Raw genomic sequence first — 26,319 nt, forward strand, 5'->3', positions numbered from 1 at the left:
AAGAAGATATGGAGAAAAAAAAAAGCCTTGGAGAAAACATGTGATATATTAAGTAGGACCTGCATTAACCAATACTAAGGGACTTGGCTTTTAAATCCTATGAATCTGTTTGCTCAAGTCTTAAGGGAGAAAATTGCACCAAATGATACCCAAGGATCCTTTCAATTATCTGTCAAAATAACTTATGGACTAGCTACTACAAGGATTGGCATGAAAATCAGAGAGTTGTTAAAAATACACCATCTCAGAATCTGCATTTTGGGCTGGGGTTGTGGCTCAGTGATACAACACTTGCCTAGAACATGTGAGGCACTGTTTTTGGTCCCTAGCACCACATTTTAAAAAACTAAATAAACAAATTAAAGGTATTTTTTTAAAAAGAATCTGCATTTTAACAAAATCTTTATAGTATATATTACCCAAGTTGAAGTCTGAGAAGCACTGGTCTCCAGTCTGTTAAAATGAAGAAATAAACAAAAAAGAATAAAGTGGTTCATAAATATGATGTAAATTTGGAATGTACAGACAAGAGGCAATGACTGGTAGAAACAAGAAGAGTAAATTGCAAGAATTGAAGAGAAAAATGCAAGAGTGAGTTGTTGTTGGAGAAAGAAACAGAGCTGATCATAGAATCTTTCTGGACCTCAAAAACAGACTAAGGGAAAGTGTGATGAGGAGAAATAAAGAAAAAAAGTCAGTTCCTTCAGGGAGTAAAACACTCTCAACTGTTATAGTTTCCAGAAAATTCTTCCCCATGCTGGAAATGATAAGTATCCTCACTAAGCTTTCTGCTCCTTTCAGATAAAATGGATCCTTTCCTAGAAAATGTATATTACCAAATCTGACTGGAGAATGCAAAAATAGTTTGAATAGATAGAGGGCTATAAAATGTTAATAATTTAAATATCCGCCCTTTTGAAGGCAACAGGTTCAGTTGGTTTCATGAGTCTGTTCTAACAATCTCATTATTTTTTCTATGATCTTATAAACTAATTTTATATGACCTTATAAGCTAACCTCACTTATGGAAATAAATGTAGACATCCTAAATAAAATGTCAGCAAAAAAACCCTTTTATTGTGTGAGAATATTAGATCCAAGTATTCATTCCAGGAATGCAAGGATAATTCATATTCAAACAATATTAATATGATTCATCACATTAACAGACCAATGAGAAAATAATATTACTTCTACAAATGTTAAATTATTTTGACACTTTTTTAAAAAATATTATTTATTTGTTCTAATTTGTAATACGTGACCACAGAATGCATTTTAATTCATAATACTCAAATTGAGCACAATTTTTCATTTCTCTGGTTGTACACAAATAGAGTCACACTATTCATGTTTTCATATACGTACCTAGGTTAATGATGTCCATCTCATTCCACCATCTTTCCTACCCCTATGCCCCTCCCTTTCCCTACCCCCTTCCCTTTGCCCTATCCAAAGTTCCTCCATTCCTCCCATGCTCCCCCCTACCCCCATTATGGATCAGCATCCACTTATCAGAGAAAACATTTGGCCTTCTGAACTTTGGTTTTTGGGGATTAGCTTACTTCACTTAGCATGCTATTCTCCAACTCCATCCATTGACCTGCAAATGCTATGATTGTATTCTCTTGTAATGATGAGTAATATTCCATTGTGTATAGACACCTCAGTTTCTTTATTAATTCATCTACTGAAGGGCATCTAGGTTGGTTCCACAATTTAGCTATTGTGAATTTTGTTGCTATAAACATTGATGTAGCTGTGTCACTCTAGTATGCTGCTTTTAAATCCTTTGGGTATAAACGGAGGAGTAGGATAGCTGGGTCAAATGGTGGTTCCATTTCAAGTTTCCTAAGGAATCTCCATACTACTTTCCTGATTGGTTGCACCAATTTGCAGTCCCACTAGCAATGTAAGAGTGTGCCTTTTTCCCTACATCCTTGCCAACATTTATTGTTGTTTGTATTCTTAATAGCTGCCATTCTGACTGGAGTGAGATGAAATCTTAGAGTAGTTTTGATTTGCAATTCACTAAATTGCTAGAAATGATGAACATTTTTTATATATTTGTTGATTGATTGTATATCTTCTTCTGAGAGGTGTCTGTTCAGTTCCTTAGCCCATTTATTGATTGGGTTATTTATTTTATTAATGTTAAGTTTTTTGAGTTCTTTATATAAAGAACTGAATATTAGTGCTCTATCTGATGTGCATGTGGTAAAAATTTGCTCCCATTTGGTAGGCTCTCTATTCACCTAACTTTTCCTAATAAAACTCTTAATAATTTTAAAAAACATAACTTTCTTAACTTATGAAAGAATATCTACCATAAACTCATAGGAAACATCATAGTTAACATGGAAACTTGAACAACATTCTCATTATAGGTAGGAACAAGACAAGAGTACTCATTATCTCTACAACATTGCTCTAGAAAACCTAGCAAAATTAATAGGCCATTAAAATGCAAGAAAAGCTAAAAATATTAGAAAGTAAGAGGAAAAAAACACTAATTTACAGACAATATGAACCCAGAGAAATAACCACAAAAACTACAAAACTTATTAGGAAACTCACTAAGGTGGCCAGATACACAATCACAAAACCTAAGTCTTTAAAGCTTTGTTATGCATCAGAAATAACTTCTCCAAAGTTGCCATGGAGCCACATAACATGTCAATCAATATTTGTTGACTGAATAATAAAATGCTATAAAAGAATACCTTATTCACAATGGCAATAAAATTATATTTTAAAATCTCCTAAGAAAGAGATTTTCAAGAAATGTGCAAGATAGGGGCTGGGTTGTAGCTCAGTGGTAGAGTGCTTACCTAGCATGTATGAGGCACTGAGTTTGAGCCTCAGCATCACATTTAAAAAGTCAATAAATAAAACTAATGTATTCTGTCCATTTAAAACTAAAACAACAGAAATTAAAAAACAAATGTGCAAGATACATTTTAGGAAAATTATGGAAGGACGTAAAAGAAAATCTAGGTCTACAGTTAGGTTAGATCAGAGGCAGAACCATTTACTGGGCCTCCCCAGGCCACCAAGGCTCGTCCTTACCAAGCTGCTGTTGCTTCAATGCTGCTGGAACTTTCTCTACTTTCTTTAGGTCTACTCTGTTTTGCTTTTCTACAAGAATTTTATTATATAGAGAATACTAAAAAGAGAGAGAGAGAGAGAGAGAGAGAGAGAGAGAGAGAGAGAAAGAGTTGGCAAGATGGTGGAGTAGAGGAGAACCGTTACTGGCATGACTCCGAGTGAGTGGTCCGACGCTTTCCCTCACAGGGGCTCCCATTCACGAATTTAAGCTTCATGAAGCCTGTGACAGGATTTTAAACAGCAGTTTGTTGCAAGCCCAGCCCAGAACATGGGGAAACCGGAGTCCCTCTTGCACTGATGCCGGCCAGCGGTGTGGCTCTGGAACCCACAACAGATGAGCAGACTTGAGCGACACCGAGTTCTGGCAGCTTAGAGATGCAGGGTTACAGATCCTTTAGGGCTGGAGCGTGCTACACTGCAACCCGTGTCACCGCAGGGCACCGGATCAAGGACCGAATTCTGGACATAGCATAGGAATAGAACAGCCTAGCTCCCTCCACCCCCACCAGACACCCTGGTGCAGAAACTGGCGGTCACCATCTTGGAATATCAATCTCATCAAATTTTGTCGGATGTAGCTGACAGCACCATTGGTGTCTGAACAGGTGTGTGATTCCCAACCTCACCTCTACCCAGCTGTGGTAACACAAGACCTTTCTCGCCAGCTCTCAGTGAACGTGAATATAGAGTCCAGTGCAACTGAGAAGGTGCCTGATCTCCAACTCCCCCTCCCCCAGATGTGATAACCCAAACCTTTCTCGCCAGCTCTCGGTGGGTGTGGCTATCAGAGGGAATAGACCAAACAGGTTGCTGGTTTCCAACTCCCCCCTCCAGAGCTGTGATGACTGGGTGACTACCCAATACAGGGATAGCACTCAGTTGATCAGGAGTACAGGGTGGCCAGGGCGCCACCCGCCCAGAGTGAACCCAGGGCTGCGGACAAGGGTCCCATCAATTGAGGCCTGGTGGGCAGGAGAGGGGAGGGGGATAGAGACCTGGAGCAACCCAAAGAGACAGGGATTGGAGAGGCACCTGGCAGGGGAGGGAGAGCCACTTCACACAGATTGCTTCCTCCACCCTGAGGGCAGAGACTCAACCTGGAATGCACAACACCACCTACTGGAAGAAAAGAAAACAGAATTCTAAGAGTGCATTTTTTTTCCTTCTTTCCTTTTTTCTTTTTTCTTTTTCTTCTCTTTTCCTCTCTCTCTTTTCATTCCTTTCTGTCTCTTCCTCCCCTTTTTTTCTTCTTTTCTTTTTATTTTTCTTCCTCCTTCTCTTCCTCTCCCAACCTCCAAATTGTTACTGTTTCTACTACGTGTAATTTGCTAAATGCAAATAGGTGTTTGTTTCTATGCTTCTTATTGTCCTCCCATGTACTTAACTACCCTAAAATACCTCCTGTCTATTCTCCTGTTAATAACCCCCATCATTAGAGTTCTCCTCCAAAATAGCTAAGATATATTAATCCCCATACCCTCACATCTTTTCCCCTAAATATAAAATCCTACATATGTTCGACCCTCAGTTCTCTATATGCCACCAGAAACTGTATATCTTTTATAAAGCTAATGACTATATTTTAAATTATAATTGAATCCAATATCTCTAGAGATTGTCTTCCATTACAAAGGAGAGATCTCGAAACTACACAAGAGCAATACAAATCTATAGGTGAAAAATAATAACACAACAGTCACATAGAGCTGGAAAGAAACGTGAGCAACATGAAAAAACAAGGAAAGAAAGGACCAAACAATGGAGGAAAATTCGACAATAGAGGAAATAACAGCTACAGCAAAAAGACTGTCAGATAAAGATTTCAGGATATACATGGTTCAGATGATCTGGAGTCTCAAAGAAGACTTTATACAGCAAATGCAGACAATGAAAGATCACTTTGACAATGAATTACATAAACAAATCCAAAAAGATCAACTCTACAGGGAGATAGAGGTTATACAAAAAAAAAAAAAAACAGAAATCCAAGAAATGAAGGAAATAATAAACCAAATTAAAAACTCAAATGATAGTATCACCAGCAGAGTAAAACATTTAGAAGTCAGAACATCAGACAATGAAGACAAAGTATATCATCTCAAAAAGAGTGTAGGCCACTCAGAGAGACAGATAAGAAACCATGAGCAGGACATCGAAGAAATTTGGGATAGCATAGAGAGCAAACTTAAGAGTTATTGGGATAGAGGAAGGTATAGAGGTCCAAACCAAAGGGATGAGCAATCTATTCAATGAAATAATTTTAGAAAATTTTCCAGACATGAAGAATGAAATAGAAATCCAAATCCTAGAAGCCTACAGGATGCTGAATGTACAAAATCACAAGAGATGCACACCAAGACACATTATATTAAAAATGCCCAACATACAGAACAAGGAGAGAATTTTGAAAGCCACAAGAGAAAGGAAGCAGATTGCATTTAGGGGTAAACCAATTAGGTTAACAGCTGATCTTTCAACACAGACTCTGAAAGCTAGAAGATCCTGGAACAACATATTTCAAACGCTAAAAGATATTGGGTTCCAATGAAGAATCTTGTATCCAGCAAAATTAAGCTTCAGGTTTGAAGGTGAAATAAAAACCTTCTATGATAAACAAAAGTTAAAAGAACTTGCAGCTAGAAAACTTATGCTTCAAAACATCCTTGGCAAAACATTACATCAAGCCAAAGTTAATCAAAAGGGATAAAGAAGGACACTATATACTGCTCAAGGGAACCATTCACCAACAAGACATAATAATCATTAATATACATGCCCCAAACAATGGTGCAGCTATGTTCATCAAACAAACCCTTCTCAAGTTCAAGAGTCAAATAGACCACAACACAATAATCATGGGTGACTTTAACACACCTCTCTCACCACTGGACAGATCTTCCAAACAAAAGTTGAATAAAGAAGCTATTACACAACTAATAACTTAGACTTAATTGACATATATAGAATATATCAACCAACATCAAGCGGATACACTTTTTTCTCAGCAGCACATGGATCCTTCTCAAAAATAGACCATATATTATGCCATAGGACAACTCTTAGCAAATATAAAGGGGTAGAGATATTACTGCCGCAGTCTGGCTGGGCACAATTCAGGAGCCACTTGTCAAAAGAAACTAACTTTATTTTTAGAACTACACACGCCAAACAAAACAGCTCCTCAGGAAAAAACCCTCAGAGCCCAACTGCCACCACCAGCTTCCCACAAGCCACACACACCAACCCAGCCTCTTCCTCCCACAATCCTCCTGCTCTTGAGGCCGATTGGCTGGGTCGCATGGGCGGAGCCAAAAAAGTCCCCCAATGAGCAGCTCCGTGGTCTGAAAGGGCAGGGAAACAGCCCAATGAGCATCACCGCAGAGGAGCCAATCAGCTAGATGTTGCTAGATGTTGCTGGGGCCGCTGTGAGCCAATCATCAGCTGGTAGTCTGAAAGGGCAGGGAAACAGCTCAATGAGCATCTCCGCAGAGGAGCCAATCAGCTAGGTGTTGCTGGGGCTGCTGTGAGCCAATCATCAGCTGGCAGTCTGAAAGTTTGCTGGAGCCCCTTCGGCTCATCAGCTGGCAGTCTGAAAGTTTGCTGGAGCCCCTTCAGCTGTGGCTCTCAACATCTCCCCCTCTCTGTTTAAACAACAAGCATGTGGCTTAGGGACCGTGCCTGCCTTAGGTTGTCCAATAGTAATTGGATCTTAACCGTCACTGACTACCGGTCCAGTATACAGCCACACCTGTGTGGAGGTCTTTGTACCAGCGGGGGAGGGGGGGGTGAGGTTCTTTGCCTCACCTCTGTTGGCCCCCAAATTTTAGCTGAACGATCATGACAAGCAGAAGGGAGGAAGATACACCAAGCCAACTGACGGCTCCTTTTGGAAAAATTGTACCATCGATGACATCATCAGCAAAAATACCCCAACACTACCACAAGTCGCTGCACTAACAGATAGTTCACAATGCATATAGGTGAGTTCACAATGCATACAAGTGATACATAGTCCAGGTAAGTTCTGTAAGCAGTTCAGTGATGGCTATTGCAGAAGCTGTAGATAGTCCAGGTAAGTTCTGTAAGCAGTTCAGTGATGGCTATTGCAGAAGCTGTAGATTGGTTTTATTTTTGTCTTCATTTTATTTTTGAAACATTAGATTTGCACATGATTATTGCCCAAGAATTTAACTCATTAGCTAACTCATCAATTTGATTCATAGTATATGGAGTAATAATTTTATTGGGAGAAATTCCAAACACTCCTTTTGCTGCTTTTATTCCTTTGAGTATTAATTGTCCTACAGCCTCAGGATACCTAGTAAGAATAGTGTTAGGAGAATAAGATAAATGTATCCATAATGATGGACCTTCTTGCCAAAATACTCCTGTAGGAATATTTTTTGTTGGTAGTACAATAAATAATAAAGGCAAAGTTATATCAATTCTATCCAAATGCATATTTTCCATATATGTTTCAATGATTTTTAATGCCTTTCTTGCTTCAGGCGTTAACATTCGGGGTGAATTTGGATCTGATGGACCTTTTAGGATATCAAATAAAGGTCCCAACTCTCCTGTTGGTATACCTAGATAAGGCCTTATCCAATTTATGTCTCCTAATAACTTTTGAAAGTCATTAAGTGATTTGAGTTGATCTACTCGTATTTGAATTTTTGGTGGACGGACCATGGTTGAGGATAATAGAACTCCTAAATAATTAATTGGAAAATTTAATTGTACTTTATCTATTGCTATCTCTAGATTATAATTTTTTAATAAGTTTGTAAGTGTGGCATAACATTCTAGCAATGTGTTTTTAGCTTTGTGTGCTAATAGTACATCATCCATATAGTGAAATATTTGTAGTTCAGGATTTTGATTTCTAAGTGGCTGGATTGCTTTGTTAACATAAATTTGACACATAGTTGGGCTGTTAGCCATCCCTTGAGGGAGTACTTTCTATTCATATCTCTGATCAGGACCTTCATGATTCAGTGCAGGGATAGTAAATGCAAAACGTGGACTATCCTCAGGATGAATTGGAATTGAAAAAAAAAACAATCTTTAATATCTATAACTAAAACATACCAAGTTTTTGGCAAAGCAGACAATTGAGGAATCCCCGATTGAGCAGGTCCCATAATAACCATCTCATTATTAATGGCTCTTAAATCTTGCAACAATCTCCATTTACCATATTTCTTTTTGATGACAAAAATGGGAGTATTATGGGGAGATACAGAAGGTTGTATATGTCCTTCTGCTAATTGTTGTTTGACCAGATCATGGGCTGCTTGTATCTTTTCTTTAGTCAGGGGCCACTGAGGTATTACCATGCATTTATCTGATCATAATGGAATGAAATTGGAAATAAATGATAAACTAAGGAAGAAAAATTCCGACATCACATGGAGAATGAACAATATGATACTGAATGAACAATGGGTTACAGAAGACATCAAGGAGGAAATTTAAAAATTCTTAGAGATAAATGAAAACACAGACATAACATATCAAAATTTCTGGGACACTATGAAAGCAGTACTAAGAAGAAAATTCATTGCATGGAGTTCATTCCTCAAAAGAAGAAAAAGCCAACAAATAAAAGACCTCATACTACATCTCAAAGCCCTAGAAAAAGAAGAACAAACCAGCAGCAAATGCAGCAGAAGGCAAGAAATAATTAAAATAAGAGCTGAAATCAATGGAATTGAAACAAAAGAAACAATTGAAAAAATTGACAAAACTAAAAGTTGGTTCTTTGAAAAAAATAAATAAGATTGACAGACCCTTAGCCAGGCTAATGAAGAGAAGAAGAGAGAGAACCCAAATTACTAGCATATGGGATGAAAAAAGCAATATCACAACAGACACTACAGAAATACAGAAGATAATTAGAAATTATTTTGAAACCTTATACTCTAATAAAATAGAAGATAGTGAAGGTATTGATAAATTCTTTAAGTCATATGATCTTCCCAGATTGAGTCAGGATGATATACACAACTTAAACAGACCAATATCAAGGGAGGAAATAGAAGAAGCTGCCGCAGTCTGGCTGGGCACAATTCAGGAGCCACTTGTCAAAAGAAACAAACTTTATTTTTAGAACCACACACGCCAAACAAAACAGCTCCTCAGGAAAAACCTTCAGAGCCCAACTGCCACCACCAGCTTCCCACAAGCCCACTCCACCTCCCATAATCCTCCTGCTCTTGAGGCCAATTGGCTGGGTCACGTGGGTGGAGCCAAAAAAAGTCCCCCAATGAGCAGCTCCGTGGTCTGAAAGGGCGGGGAAACAGCCCAATGAGCATCACCGCAGAGGAGCCAATCAGCTAGAAGTTGCTGGGGCCGCTGTGAGCCAATCATCAGCTGGCAGTCTGAAAGTTTGCTGGGGCCCCTTCGGCTATGGCTCTCAACAAGAAGTCATCAAAAGATTACCAACCAAGAAAATCCCAGGACTGGACAGATATACAGCCAAGTTGTACAACACCTTTAAAGAAGAACTAATATCAATACTCTTCAATCTATTTCAGGAAATAGAAAAAGAGGGATTATTTCCAAATTCATTCTATGAGGCCAATATCACCCTGATTCCAAACCAGACAAAGACACCTCAAAGAAAGAAAACTTCAGACCAATATCTCTAAAGAATATAGATGCAAAAATCCTCAATAAAATTCTGACAAATCAGATATCAAAAAGATCGTACAACCATGATCAAGTGGGTTTCATCCCCGGGATGCAAGGTTGGTTCAATATACAGAAATCAATAAATGTAATTCATCACATCAATAGACTTAAAGATAAGAACCATATGATCATCCCGATAGACGCAGAAAAGGCATTTGACAAAATATAGCACCCCTTTATTTCTGTTCAAAACACTAGAAAAACTAGGTAAACAGGAACTTACCTCAAAATTATAAAAGCTATCTACACTAAGACTCAGGCAAGCATCATTCTAAACGGAGAAAAACTGAAGGCATTCCCTCTAAAATCTTGAACAAGACAGGGATACTCTCTCTCACCACTTCTATTCAATATAGTTCTTGAAGCACTGGCCAGAGCAATTAGACAGATGAAAGAAATTAAAGGACTAACTGTAGAAAAGAAGAACTTAAATTAGCACTATTTGCTGATGATATGATTTTATACCTAGAAGACCCAAAAAACTCTACCAAGAAACTTCCAGAACTAGTTAATAAATTCAGCAAAGTGGCAGGATATAAAATCAACACGCATAAATCAAAGGCATTCCTGTATATCAGTGACAAATCTTCTGAAAAGAAAAGGAGGAAAACTATTCCATTCACAATATCCTCAAAAAAAAAATAAAATAAAATACTTGGTAATCAATTTAACAAAAGAGGTGAAAGATCTATACAATGAAAACTACAGAACCCTAAAGAGAGAAATAGAAGAAGACCTTAGAAGATGGAAAGATCTACCTTGCTCATGGATAGGTAGAATTAATATTATTAAAATGACCATACTACCAAAAGCGCTATACAGGTTCAATGAAATTCCGATCAAAATCCTAATGGCATTCCTCATAGAAATAGAAAAAGCAATTATAAAATTCATCTGGAAAAATAATAGACCCGGAATAGCTAAAGCAATTCTAAGCAGGAAGAGTGAAACAGGTGGTATCACTATACCAGACCTTAAACTATACTACAGAGCAATAGTAACAAAAACAGCATGGTACAGGCACCAAAACAGGCTGGTAGACCAATGGTACAGAATAGAGGACACAGAGACTAACCCGCAAAATTACAACTATCTCATATTAGACAAAGGTGCCAAAAGCATGCACTGGAGAAAGGATAGCATCTTCAACAAATGGTGCTGGGAAAATTGGAAATCCATATGCAACAAAATGAAATTGAATCCCTATCTCTCACCATGCACAAAAGTTAACTCAAAATGGATCAGGGATCTAGGAATTAAACCAGAGACTCTGTGTCTAATAGAAGAAAAAGTAGGCCATAATCTCTATGATGTGGGGTTAGGCCCCAATTTCCTTAATAAGACACCTATAGCACAAGAATCAAAACCAATAATCAACAAATGGGTTGAATTCAAACTAAAAAGTTTTTTTCTCAGCAAGAGAAATAATATGTGAGGTGAATAAGGAGCCTACATCCTGGGAACAAATTTTTACCCCTCACACATCAGATAGAACACTAATCTCTAGGGTATATAAAGAGCTCAACAAGATAAGCACCAAAAAACCAAATAACCCAATCAACAAATGGGCCAAGGACCTGAACAGACACTTCTCAGAAGAGAATATACAATCAATCAACAAATATATGAAAAAATGTTCATCATCTGTAGCAATCAGAGAAATGCAAATTAAAACTACTCTAAGATACCATCTCACTCCAGTAATAATGGCAGCCATTATGAAGACAAACAACAACAAGTGCTGGAGAGGATGTGGGGAAAAAGGTACACTCATACACTGCTGGTGGGACTGCAAATTGGTGCAGCCAATTTGGAAAGCAGTATGGAGATTCCTTGGAAAACTGGGAATGGAACCACCATTTGACCCAGCTATTCCTCTTCTCAGACTATACCCAAAGGACCTAAAAACAGCATACTACAGAGGCACAGCCACATCAATGTTTATAGCAGCACAATTCACAATAGCTAAACTGGGAGCCAACCTAGATGCCCTTCAATAGATGAATGAATAAAAAAATGTGGCATTTATACACAATGGAATATTACTCAGCACTAAAAAATAATAAGATCATGGCATTTGCAGGGAAATGGATGCCATTAGAGCAGATTATGCTAAGTGAAGTTAGCCAATCTCCCCCGCAAAAAATGCTGAATGTCCTCTCTGATATAGGGGGGTGACTCAAAATGGGGTAGGGAGGAAGAGCATGGGTAGAAGATTACCTCTGGATAGGGAAGAGAGGTGGGAGGGAAAGGGAGGGAGAAGGGGAATTGCATTGATGGTGGAAGGAGACAGTCATCATTCTACAAAAATAATAAAAATAATAGGAAGACCTTAAAAAAAGAAAGAAAGTAAAATCAAACCACTGGAGAATAAAACTACTTAAAAATGATGACACAAATCTTTCCATCACTTACAATTACACACTATAATCAGTGAAAAATATTTTCAACTTATGTAAACATGAATGTCTGTTTTCACTCATATTTACTCACAATAGAATATACAAGCCAAATGCCATAATAAAGATACTGTTTTAAAAAAAAAGAATAATAAAAAAGATCCTGGAAAAAGAAAAGAAAAAAGAAAATCTAAGAGTCATACCATAATCATGAATTTAAGAGTTAATATTGAAAATAGGTCAACTCAATTCATGAATCCAATACCAAACAAATTCTTAACATATTTAAGAATGCATGACAAACTGAATTTTTTATTGGTACATTATAAGTATACATACATAACAATGTTATTCATTATGCCACATTTGTATGTGCAGATAATATAATATGCCTTTGCCGCAGTCCGGCTGCAGCAAAATAACGGGGGGGGGGGGGGTGACGAACAACTTGTGTAGATTGATGCAAGCAGGAGTGGAAGCCCTTTATTGTAGGACAGGAGTGGTATTTATACATTCCACACAGCTTATCTTAATTAGCATAAAATAGATACAGCAGTCAACCAATAAGGAATATCCACACTTAATGGCTCGCTGGTGTTACTTCACAAACCACTCCCCCTGGCATTTTGCCAGGTGCCATCCAGACTTGTTTACAGACTCTAACACATAAACACATATGCAGAAACATACACTGAGTCTATTTGAAAAAAAAAATTTAAAAACAGGAGAATTCATATCTGGACCTCAGGACACCTCCATAGAAAAGATACAAAGCAATAAAATGATCAAAAGACAGAACCATATTGAATCTAAAACTTCAGACAAAACATAAAAGGGACAAAAGGAAAGACAAGTGACAAACTTTGAAAAACTATTTGCAAGTCAGGTTACAGAATTAATTTCTTCAACTTTGAAAAAGAAAAAAACTCTTACAATCAATAAGAATAAAACAGTATAAAATTGAGCATAAGCTATGCATAAATTAAAGAACACAAAATCCAACATAATAATGTATGAACTCTCAATAGTATTTATGAAAAATATGTAATTATTCACAGTAGTATTGTTTATTTGATTTGAAAATCTTGACTTGTGAAATGTGTCACTTGTTCTCATTATAGAAGGGAATAATTAGCATGTGCCAGGCACTAGTCTAGACCCTGGAGATAGAGCAACAAACAAAATAGATCCTCTACAAAATATTTTTTAAATAAAAATAGAAAACCCTGCCCTTGGAGCTTCTAGTTTAGTACACATACAAGGATTTTAAAAGCATAAAAACTCAGCTTAAAGAATAATAAAAAATACAATGAACACCTATCTATTACTCGATAATTAGAAAGTACCAATACCACAGATAGAGCCTTTTGAACCCTTTAAGAGTAAGCAGTATCCTGACCTTGTAGTAATCATTATCTTGCTTTTGTTATTCACCCAAGAAATATTTGCTAAATGTCTTCTATTTGTCAGTCTATGTACTATGTGTAAAGGACAAAGCCTTGAACAGAAGCAGCTTAAAATCTCTGCCCTCTGGAATTTACAATCTAGCAGAAATAAGCATATGTTATTTTATATGGTAGGTGATTTTTGTCTGTGTAAACAGTGATAAATCCAAGGAAAAGGGAAAAGTAGAGCAGGGTAAATGGCCTTCAGGAGTGTGGGGTTGTAGTGGCAACATGGACTTCATTAGCATGATGCCATATGAGCCCAGACTTGAAGAAGATTAAACATTGGCTACAGTGATATGGCTGGGGAGAATTCCATGGAAAGCAAAAGGCGCAAGAGGGGAGTGAGCCTGTATGTATTTGGAGAACATAAAACAAACCAATTTGGCAGAAAAGAGTGAAGATTAGGTGACTGGCAGAAAAGGAGGTTCAAAAATAATGGGAATGTGGAATGGAATGGAGAGACCATGTAAGACTTTAGCTTTTTAAAAAAATTCTTTATTAGTGCATTAAAGTTATACAGAATAGTGGGGTTCATTTTGATATAATCATACATGCTTGGGACATAATTTGCTCCATTTCAGTCCCCAGTATTTCCTCTTTCCCTTCTGTCCTCCCTTCCCCTGTACCCCTTTTTCTTCTCTACTGATCATCCTTGTATTTATTTAGGTTTTTTTTTAATTGCTGCTTTATAGGTAAACATAAAGGTGGAATTCACTGTGGCATATTTTGGCTTTTACACTGAGTTCTTCACAGTGTTTTGAACAAAGTAGTGACATATGATTTTAAGGGATCTCTTTGTTTGCACTGGATATGAGAATGAACTATAGTGGGCAAGAATAGAAACAGCAATTCCACTTACAGGACACTTCCAACAATCTGAGTGAGAGCTGCTATTATAATGGTACCAATACAGACAGTGAGAAATGCTCAGACTCTGGATATATTTTGAATGTAGAGTCAATTCTTAGAATTCTGGATATCGATGGGGGTCAATTAGGAAAAGTTTGACATGAAGGAAAGCTCTCCAAATGTTGTTAGTTATTATTATTACTATATTACAACTGTTATTATACCATTTATGTTTTAAACCCCTTATGTTACATTTTGTTTTCACGTTTGTGGTGCTGGGGATCAAACCCAGGGCATTATGCATGTTAGGCCTTCAAATTCAGCACTGAATAATTTTCTTTATTTAATAATTAAGCATTATTTCAATATTGAGCCTCCATTTCAGGTTGTATAAATCACATTATATAATATTTGGTTGCCACTTTACTACTCACTTTTTCCTGTATCTACTTCTATGGTCCAGGTCTCTTATGTCTGCTCATCCTGCTTCATGCCTGACTTCATGCTACCTCTTTGCATCTGCTCACACTCCCTGTGCCACTCTCACATACCTAGGGAACATTTTGAGAACCTACACTGCTCTGCGTCTGGGGTAATCAGTTTCTGTGTCTCAGGAGCATGGGCCTGTCAAAAAGACACTATACTATTGCATGGGAAGTCTTATGAGACTGTATCAAGCCCAGTAGATAGACACAAAAGGGAGACAGCCCTTCTGTTCTTGCAGGCATCTAAATCTTCCATCCACAATCTCCCAAGGGTTTCTACACACTACCCCACTTTGGTCAATGACTTGACTGAGGGCAGCCCCTCTGGCTCTCATTGTCCCTCAGCCTAGAGACTCTCATCTAGATTGAAGTCAAGGAAGATTTTCTCTGAATTTTCATCTTCTTTTATTTGATGGTAGAATTAGATTTCTAAAACTCAAAAAACAAAACTGACCCTTTTTTTTAGAATGTCTTACCATTTAGGAGACTATATCTAACAGAATTGTAGGAAGTGTTGGACCAGCCAGAGATATCAAGGGCAAAAACAATATGCTAATAGATTTATCTGTAATATATTCGTATCTCAATCTAGTTTGAATTTGTGAAGCCTGGAAAATTTTATAAGGTTGTATCCCAAATCATGTATCAAGGATACTTCTAGAGAAAGGGGCATTATTGAATGGAGACTTTGTTTTTACTCTCATTGTTTTGAATTCTTTGAATGCTTTAGAGCTGTGATTCTCAAACATTAATATGAAATAGAATCACTGGGAGGTCTCATATGAACTCCGATTGCTAGGCCCTATTCAGAAATCATATTTTAACAAATTCCCAGTTCATGCAGATTCTGTTATATTGACAAGACATATACAGAGTTGCTGTCAAACAGTGGAAAATATAAATTACATTTAAATTATTTTAAATGTTAAAGTCTATGACTCTTTAAGAGTTCCCACTGACTCTGCACTAGAGAATGTTCCTCTTCTTAATGCAACAGTTGTTTGGATGGTACCAGGAGAATGGTCGTGTGACTTGCCAGTGTCCTCTTCCATACCAGCCACAAGTGATCTGGGAAGATGACCTTCCCCCATATTAAGTAGGGCCGTCTTGAAATAGGCTGTGATTGAAATTCATTCTTCAAAAATTATTCCTTTTCATATTTCTTCAAAAATTTCCTCACAAAATATTTTCAAAACTTAAATAAAAATGTGGTGAGGCACTGAGGAAACATTACAACTTAGATTGACAGCTTTCTTAGATTCTTCAGTCAAATCCATCATTCTTATGCATTTGCTCTGGATATTAAATGATCACTTATCAATTTCTTTATCTTTTGGTCAGGCGGGGGGGAGGCCAGAATATCATCATAGCTGGTATAATTACAGAATGTCTTCTTAGAACTTTTAAGTATCCTTTGCAGGTGTCATTACTTTCCTGCCTCAGATTCCAGTTTCCTGGATTTGCCTTATAAAATGGTGTGTGTGTGTGTGTGTGTGTGTGTGTGTGTGTGTGTGTGTGTGTGTTTTGAAAAGATCTCCTTAGAGATCTGGCCTGATTTCTACCTTTTATGGCTTTCTCATTTGCTTTTCATGTCTTTGTGTAGTGCTAGATTTGGCTATAACTCTTAAACGTCCTGATTTTTCTATATCCTGGCAGATAGAGTTTTATTTGGAGGGAATTGCTTTTATGGATTAATGCTTTTACTTGCTATTTTCCCTTGGCTCAGTGAATCTAACCAGTAAACTCACTCTTTTCACACCATTTTATTTGCTTACATAGCCAATTGAGTATTCCAAATATATGAAATATATTCATACCAATTTCTTCTTAAACTTCTCTTCTAGAATGACTGGCTTTTTCTGTCACAGGTATTTTCTTTCCATATTAGCTTTCATTTCTGTTTTGTCTGTTCTACTTTTGGTATGTATGCTGCAAATGCCTCAAGTCTATCTTTGTCTCCTTGCTTGTTTTGCAGTAAAAGTGAATAGCAGCACTAAAGTGGATGGAGTCTTAATGTGAATGTGTTTTAATTAAAACTTCATATGTAGGCTGATGAGAATGTCTAATTTAGCTGGCTCTAAAAACTCTGTTATTTTAATCATGACCACAGAGTGGCATGTTGTTTAATGATGCTGCAGATGTACTTTTGGAAGGCTAGTAATAAAGAATGTGGAGAAATTATTATTTTTAAATCAGGATTTGACATTAACACATTTTAGCCCCTTCAAAACGTTTTTCAAGACCAGCATTTCTCCTCATTGATATATAATTGTCACAGTCTGTTTGGACAGTATAACCAAATACCATAAACTCAGTGGCTTATAAACAACAGAAGTTTATTTCTCCCATTTCTGGAGGCTGGGAAGTCCAAGATCAAGCCACTGGCAGATTTGGTGTCCTGTGAGGGCTTGCTATCCCATTCATAGAAGCAACTACTCACTGTGTTTTCTCAGGATAGGGGAACAATTTAGCTTTCTCAGGCCTCTTTTTAAAATGATGAATCACCTCCCATCCCAAAGACCCGAACTCCCAAACCTATCACCTTAAGGGTTAGCTTTCCAACATAAAAATTTGGGGTGTACACAAGCATTCAGACCACAGCATTACCAAAATGAATTGCAGATATATATTTACCTTAATACATATTAGAATATTCATAGCAGAAATCTTTGTAATAATTCAAAGCCAGAACCTATTCAAAGGCCTATCAACACAGCTGAATAACTGTAGTGTTGTCATACAATGGAATATTATATAAAACAAATAAAATGAACAACTAAAAATACATGCAACAGCATGGATAAATCTTACATAATGTTGAGTAAAAGAAAACTGTCACAAAGAAAACCAGTCATAAATGAAGTTCAAAAATAAGCATAATTAATGTATGCATAGTGGAGAGTAGTTACCCTTCAATGGTGGTTCCCCTTGGGGTGTGGTTACTGACCAAAAGAGAATACAAGGGAGTCTTCTGGGAGCTGAAATAGCTGTTTGTTGAACTGGAAAGTGTTTACATGGGTATGATCAGTTTTGGAAGCTGATTGAAATGTATACTTATGATATTTGCACTTTCTTGTATATATATATTACACTTCAACAAATAGTTAAAAAAAAAAAAAACTGTTCCGCACTATTCCCTTTATTCTCTCCTCTTCACATTATTCCTTCCAAAAGCCTATTTTTCTCTTTGCTTTAGAGACAATTCAGGTTTCTTTAAAGTTTCTGTGCATCTTCTGAGTAGAGGCATTGCTATCTTCTATTCTGGATTCTCTTTTCCAGGATAATTATACAGTGAACAGCCTTAGACATTAAAGACGGCATCACTCTCTGGGGATGAAGAAATATTTATTCAATATTGAGAGTAATAAAGATAGAGCCAGGTCCAGTGGCACATATATGTACTCCCAGCTACACAGGAGACTGAGCACATAGATAGCTTGAACCCTGAAATTCAAGGCCAGCCTGGGCAACAGAGTGAGACCCTATCTAAAAATATTTTTTAAAAAAGAATAACAAAGGTAATGTCTCCCTCCAGGTCAAAGTTTGGGCAAATTTTCAGGCTGATCTCTTTAAAAGATTAGGAATTGCTAAACACAGGGTTCTTTGTGATGCAGACCCGCTGGTGTGTAACATCCATCTGGAATGCTGCACATTGCTCCCAGGAGCCTAGAGGGAGACAGAGGAATCAACACAAACTCATGCTTGCCTGCTGTGCTGTGAGTAATAAAGTCCTTTGTCCTTTGATTCAGGAGTCTCATGTCTTCAGTCAACATCCACAAAACTGTGGCAAACTTCCATTTTACCTCGCAAGTAGAGTAAAATCTCCAACACTTAATCATGCTTGACCCTCTTCTATCACAGCAACCCATGTTGAGTTAAGATGCTAAATATTTTAGCTTAACTGTGTTATATAGAAATGAATATCACAATAAGTCAATTCTTTATAATAATAAGGAATTAGAATATTCAAGTAAATAACAGTGCTTTATACTTATTGAGTATATACTATGTATAAGACACCATGCTAAAAGATATACATACATTCATTGTTATTTGTATGTGTATTTTTACTGGTGCATTATTATCATACATAGTAATATGATTCATTGTGCCATTTTTGTATATGCACATAACATAATTTAATCAACCTCATTCCCCAGTATCTTCCCTTTCCCTCCCCCTGAACCACTTGCACTACTGATCTCCCTTATATTATTATTGTTATTATTTTAATAAGTTCATTATACTTGTGTACATACATATTATATATATATATATATATATATATATATATATATATATATATATTATATATATATATAAAAGCATGATTCAACATAGTGTATTAGTACATGGACATAGCATAATTTGGTAGATTTTGTTCCTCAATATTTCCCCATGCCCTCCCTTTCTCCCTCCTTTCTTAATAATCTATACAATCAGTATCATCTTTATAGATGAGAAAACTGAGACTTAGAGGTAAAGTATCTTATCAGGTATCGCACAGCTAGCAAAAAACTGACTTGAAAGTTATACATAGTTGTTCTGAGCCCATGTTTTTAATTCTGAAGTCTTATACAGGCCAAGTTCATATAAACAGTAGGGGCAAGAACTATATCTCAACTATCTGGTGTGGTACAATGGATTAAAATCACTACAAATAGACAAGTTCAAAAGGAACCATTTGTGGAAACAGCACAGCATCACTGTTAAGAAACTACCACTCATACCAGCATGTAGGTGTTTGTTCTTCCAGAAAATACTTGTTCCAAAAAATATTGTGATATGAAAATAGTCATCTCTAATAGCTTCTTCTCATTACACCCTGGAGTCTCTTAATTGAAGGGATGGTATGGTCCACCAGTCTGACATTTACATTGAAAGTTCTTTCAAACAGATTAGACATAAATAGGCAATAATGTGCATCCAAAGAATCTCCAAACATTGCAAGATCTTAATATTTAGCTCTCTTCCTCTTTTATACTTTTTTTACTATCATCAGGATTTAGATAACATGGTTTTCTTTGAAAAGAAAAAAAAATAAATGTTCTAACTGTAATTATTCTATGCCTCAGTTTTATTTCTCTTCAATAAGATATTTGCAAGCACATATAAACTAGGGGACAAAAGGATTTTTCCTTGTTTGGTTGGTTGTTATATATTTATCACTAGTTGATGTTAGATATATTGCATAATTTCTTATTTGGAAATTAAACAATTTCTCTCCATGAAAGAAATATTAACTAGATAGAAAATGTTAAAATAAATTTTTATTGACTGGGGAAGGACTTATGAAAAGGATCAAACACACCTCTTAGAAACAGCTAAGACAAAATGTAACATGGTTCAGTTTCCTTTGGATAAGGTATATGTTCTGGTATGTACATAGCTAAATATACTGCAGCTCTCAGAAATCACAGACAAAAATAATACTTATTGAAGCTGATGACCACATGCCGAGGGGCAAAAACTACTTTTCCATATAAAATAGAATGCAAAATAAGGGAAAGCCAGGTGGTAGCAGGAGTCCTCTTCCCTCCCCTTCCTCAGGCCCTGCTGCTTGCCAGATTCAGTTAGTTCAGAGAAGCGAAACAGTCAGGGCTACATGGGGAATCAGAAAAACAAAACATATTTTCAGGATGCAGCCTGTCTTTATGGAAACTGAGAGTGCCTATTCAGTAAAAAGCCAGCTGAACTAGAATGCGATCCATTTCTTCTCACCTACAAGAACATCTTGCAATTAGCTGCCCAGGAAAACTGAACTCATGGAGTAATAAAATAAAAATAAAACAGAAGTACCATAGTCATGCAGACAAAGACAATACAAGGAAAACAACAGTATAATTAGTTTAGTTCTATTTTTAATCTCTTAAGATACAAAAGATAACATACATATTGAAAAAATGAACAAAACAATGATGTACTGCTCAATGATTTATCTTAAACAAACACCCATGTAACCACCACCCAAGCCAATTGTTGGACCTCAGAAGTGACTCTCATTTTCCCTTCTTTCTCCCAAAGGTCACTATTATCATTCTTGTATGGTAATTGCTTCCTTATATTTTGTTATAATGCTTTAGGCTACTCATGAATTTTTTAACACTATAGGATAGTTTTGGAGATTTTTTCAATTTTATTTAAATTTTATATATATATATATATATATATAAATTTTTTATATATATATATATATATATATATATATATAATGTGTGTGTGTGTGTGTGTGTGTGTGTGTGTGTGTGTGTGTGTGTTAAATACATAAAGGTAAAGACCGGGATCTGTGGTTTATTTATTTTATTTTATTTTTATACCAGAGGTGCTTAATCACTGAGCCACATCCCCAGCCCATTTTATGTTTTATTTTGAAACAACATCTTACAACGTTGCATAGGGCCTCGCAAAATTGCTGAGACTGGCTTTGAACTTGTGATCCTCCTGCCTCAGCCTCCAGGGCTGCTGGGATTACAAGAAGGCACCACTACTCCTGGATTGATTATTTATTTTCAAGGAGTCGAATTTCTCAGTCATAGGGAATGTAAATCTTCCATTTTAGTAGATAATGCTGAACTGTTTTCCACAGTGCTGTGGTCAGTTTATCCTCTGCAATATATGAGAATTCTTGCTTTTGCCCATCCTCATCTTTACTTGGTGTTATCAATCTTTTACATTTTAGCCACACTGGTTGGTAGTAGTATCATGTTGTGCTTCAAAATGTTCCTTTAATGATTACCAAGGCTGGAGTTATTTTGTATGTTTATTGTGTATTACAGAATCTTGTTTTGTGAACTACCCATTCTATTACGTTACCTATTTTTCTATTGAGGTGTCTTTTTCTAACTGATTTATGGTGGTTTTAAAAACATATTCAAGATATAAGACCCTTTGTCACTTTTGTGTTTTAGATATATACATTATTCTACCATTATTTGCTTCTCTTTTTTATAACTTTATTTTTAAATTTATTTTTATGTGTTGCTGAGGATCAAATCCAGTGCCTCACACATGCTAGGCAAGTGCTCTAACACTGAGCCACAACCCAACCCCAACCTTATTTGCTTGCCTTTTTATTCTTTTAATACTTTAGGGTAAACTACCCACTGAGAAGGAAGTCTGAGTTCCATGAGACTTCCATATTGTTAGGGAGAATCTACATGGAGAGGCTACATGGTAAGATGTTTGGTCAGCCTCAATGTTCCAGCCATCCAATGCAGACACCAGATGTGTGAATGAAGCAGCTATTTTAGACATTCCTCTCCAGAAGATGTGATGGGAAAAGCATAAGAAACACAGCGAGTAGCCAGAGCTGAGATCTCAGTTATAAGACCCAAGTGAGCTATCCCAGGCATCTCTAGCCATTCAAACCACCCAGCAGAGAAAGAAAATGGCATATCCCTGCCCAAATTCCTGACCCATCATACCTTGTGCAAGACAAAATAGCTGTCGTCTTATGTTACTAAGTTGTGGATGAATTTTTATACAGTGATAGATAACTGGAACACAAAATTCCATATTAGGTATGGGAACAAGTTCTGAAGGACTTGAGAGAGTACAGGAGAAGAAGGATTTTGAAAGGGGAAAACACATGAGTCAGGTTGGTGAATACAGAAGACACCTGGAATCTCTGGTTGTCAGTGAAGTGACCACACCAACAAGGTGGAAGGAAGATTTTAGGATAAATGTGGCAAAATGTTCTTCATCCTTTACTCGTTAGATAGAGAATAGAGAGGCTGCTAGCAGAATAGTACATTAAAATGATAGTTGCCCATATGGCAAGAAAATTTTGCTATAACCTGTGAATGTCTCATTCAGAAGAATCTCAAGGCACATCTTCTATGATGAAGCTAAGGTTTGACTGGCACCACATTTAGAAAGGAAAACAAAGAATGATCTCCTGTTTTTTCAGCTAGAATGATCTCCTGGCTCTTTGGCTAAGGTATATGCAGTATGTACTAAATGAGTGACTCCAGAGGAAAAGAGTTTTGCTTGTTTTTTTTTTTTGTTTGTTTGTTTGTTTTGTTTTTGTTTTATTTCCCTAGTATATATTTTAAAAATATCTTTATTTATTTTTTTATGTGGTGCTGAGGATTGAACCCAGTGCCTCACACATGCGAGGCATGCATTCTCCCGCTGAGCTATAGCCCCAGCCCCTCCCTAGTATATTTTAAACTTAGTATGTATCCATTATCAGCAGATAATAGTGAAACTCACTCTCTTAAAGTCAAATTTATCTCTAAACTGTAAACCATATTTACCAATTCATGTATAGAAATATATTAACTTAGCTAATAAGAAGGCTCAAATTATGAAAAACCTTGAAATCATGAAACAGGCATGTAAAAGTAAAGTTAGAAACAATTGAGAACTTCTAGTATGATAAAGTTGTTATAAATATATTTTACAACCATGATTCCTGTGTATTTGGGAAGAGAGGAAGGGACGAGAAACAGATGAGTTCACTGATTATAGAGAGTTGCACTGGTGAAGTTGGCACCAAAACAAAATGAAGAACTTAAAAGGAGGTAATGACAAAGGGAAAGAGCCACCATTTCACTGTGTTCCATTGCTTTAATTTGCCATCCTAGAAAAGTGGAATGGGGTGTTTATTTGAAGGAAAATGTAGGACAATTCTATATCCCAACTGTAAATAATGGCACAAAATATTGTGAAGCAGAAACTGGATGAATGCATATTGACTTTTGTTGTCAATATCTTGTATGATAGCTTATCTCATAATGCTGGCATTTTGAACCATAGTAAATAAAAAACTTTCTGAACCAGGAAGAATTTATTCTTATTCTTAGTGATACATAATTTCAGGTATCTTTGGAGGAAAGAAGAACATACTAGAGTTATAATAAAATGTTTATTATAGTACTGAATGTGAAAATGCCTCAGCCATGGTTTTTAAAAATGCATGATGTGAATACATGGGCCTTCAATGCAGTGATGATAAATAAATAAATAAAGCCCAGAGGCAGAAAAGCTCAACCATATTCTGTAGTAAAGTTATGACCAAAAAAATATGACTCATAAAATAGAAAGTTAACCATGAGACTCCATTTCTATATAGATTCCTTCCTTTAAAAACTTCAATTTTTTTCGTTAATCAAATTAGACACCCAGAGAACAGAAAAATAACATCTTCTTAAATGTTTTTTGACTTTTAAAATTCTTTCTTGTGATAAATGTAGTTTTGTGTGTGGTTATTTTTTTAAAGAGAGAAAGAGAAGAGAGCGAGAGAGAATTTTTTTAATATTTATTTTTCAGTTTTCGGCGGACACAACATCTTCATTTTTTTATTTTATGTGGTGCTGAGGATCAAACCCAGCACCCTGCGCATGCCAGGTGAGCACGTTACCGCTTGAGCCACATCCCCAGCCCGTGTATGATTAATTTTGAGGTATTCTTCTAGCTGCTTTTTTGCCATTAGGAAATTTGAAGCTTCTGAAATCTGTTTAGTATTTTTTAATGTGAAAATATTATCTATAGAAATGCACAATATGTCTGATGTCAATACTAGTATGGAGTAATGTATAGAAAGCATTTTGAAAACTATAAATCATGATGTAAGAGATTAGCCCATTATAACCCATTGTCCTATATGTACGATAAGACAACTATAAAACCTATAAAATTTTATAGAACACCTATACATTGCTCAATTTAAGTTTTTATAGGTGTCCTATATAGCGAACAATGGAGCATAATAGGTTAAAACAGTAATATCATTGTTGATCATGTTAATTCCATTACCAGATACACACAAATTTGTAAGTTAAATGACTCATATTCCTAGATGTAAAGTAGAAAGAAAAATGCATTTTTTTTTCTATTGCAAAAGGAGAACTGAGATTTTCCCTGGCCATGGTCTTTTAACATAGGCTATTTTCTTTATAATAGTCTGCCAGTCCATATTTATTGAGATCCACTGTGTGTAGAATTCAATTCTTGCTGTTTTGGAGAATTGCAAAAACTGGTATTGAAGTCTCTGCAAAGAAATAATTTACTTTCAAAAGAAAAAAAAAGAAAAATTTCATGTACATAACGTGTGAAGGCATATGTGTATGTTAAATTATATACATAACTCCTTGTAAATTTCTTACGTGTATCTCCACTTTTTTCATTGATTTAGTAGGGGAGGTGGAAAATTTATCTGAGGGACAAATCCACCCAGCAGACTGTTTTTGTACAACCCTAAAACTAAGGATTTTTTTTATGTTTTTAAAGACAAAGAAGAATATGCAACAGAGACAGTATGTGGCCCACAAATCCTAAAATATTTACTATATTCCCTTTACAGAGAGTTTATTGACCCTTGATTTAGAGCAATGCATAAAACTAGGAAGTTTTGCTAAATTAGAGAAATGGTAACTGGAAACAGTATGAAATTGAGTGCAAGATGATCTTTAACCATCCTGGGCAAAGCTTGAATAAAGACACCTCACATTTGTATTGAACTGACCTTCAAAAGCCTTCCTGTATGAAAAGCAAAAAGATGTACTGAAGTCATACTTATTACCACAGGAGGTTTCATCTGGTGATCTCCCATGCAGAGGCATAAATCTCTGTCATCTCTGATAGTACACATTATTCAAGTCAAATAAGTCAATCTAGGTCTCTACTCTCTTTTCCTTACCACCAAGCTATTTTTCAATGTTTTCATATTCTATATATAAAATGTGCCCATAAAAACCTTGGGGTGCTTATCCAGCAACATTTAACCTTCTATACTCAAGTCTACAGCTAATTGTGCCATTACTGCTGATTGAAGTTGCCATTGAATGTTACAGAGAAGAACTATATTTTCCCAAGTGTTCTTTAGTTTGTGGACCAGAAAACTACCTTTTGATTCAGTACTGTGGCTGGAATTTACAGCGTGTGACTCAGCCATTTGGTTCCTGTTTTTGCATGCCTTTGCTGGGAAGTGACATTTCATTTCTGCCTCGAAAGCATTCTTTATGGGAATTTCTACTTGTGTGTGTTTTTAATTTTCTCAGTCTCACTAGCACTAATATCACTGGATTGCTTATCCTGGAGTCTGTGGCAGGCTGATGTGGTGCTTCTATGGCCATGAAAAGAGAGTGGAACATATAGTCAAAAGCACAACAAATATGATACATTTTTAAAATAGTGAGATAAGCAGCCTGACTGGGCAGAAATTATTAACATGCCATTATAAGCAGTTGCAGCCAGCTCATGGTTTTGCTATTGGAGACAAGAGTAATCACTGAGATTTAAATCAGCTTACTGACCTGGACATGTCCTGCAAGCCATTTGTATAGGGTTCTATCAGACACTCGATCAAATTTGTGTTCAATTCAGACCTGT

This window comes from Callospermophilus lateralis, chromosome X (genome assembly GCF_048772815.1).
Source record: "Callospermophilus lateralis isolate mCalLat2 chromosome X, mCalLat2.hap1, whole genome shotgun sequence".
Lineage (NCBI taxonomy): Eukaryota > Metazoa > Chordata > Mammalia > Rodentia > Sciuridae > Callospermophilus > Callospermophilus lateralis.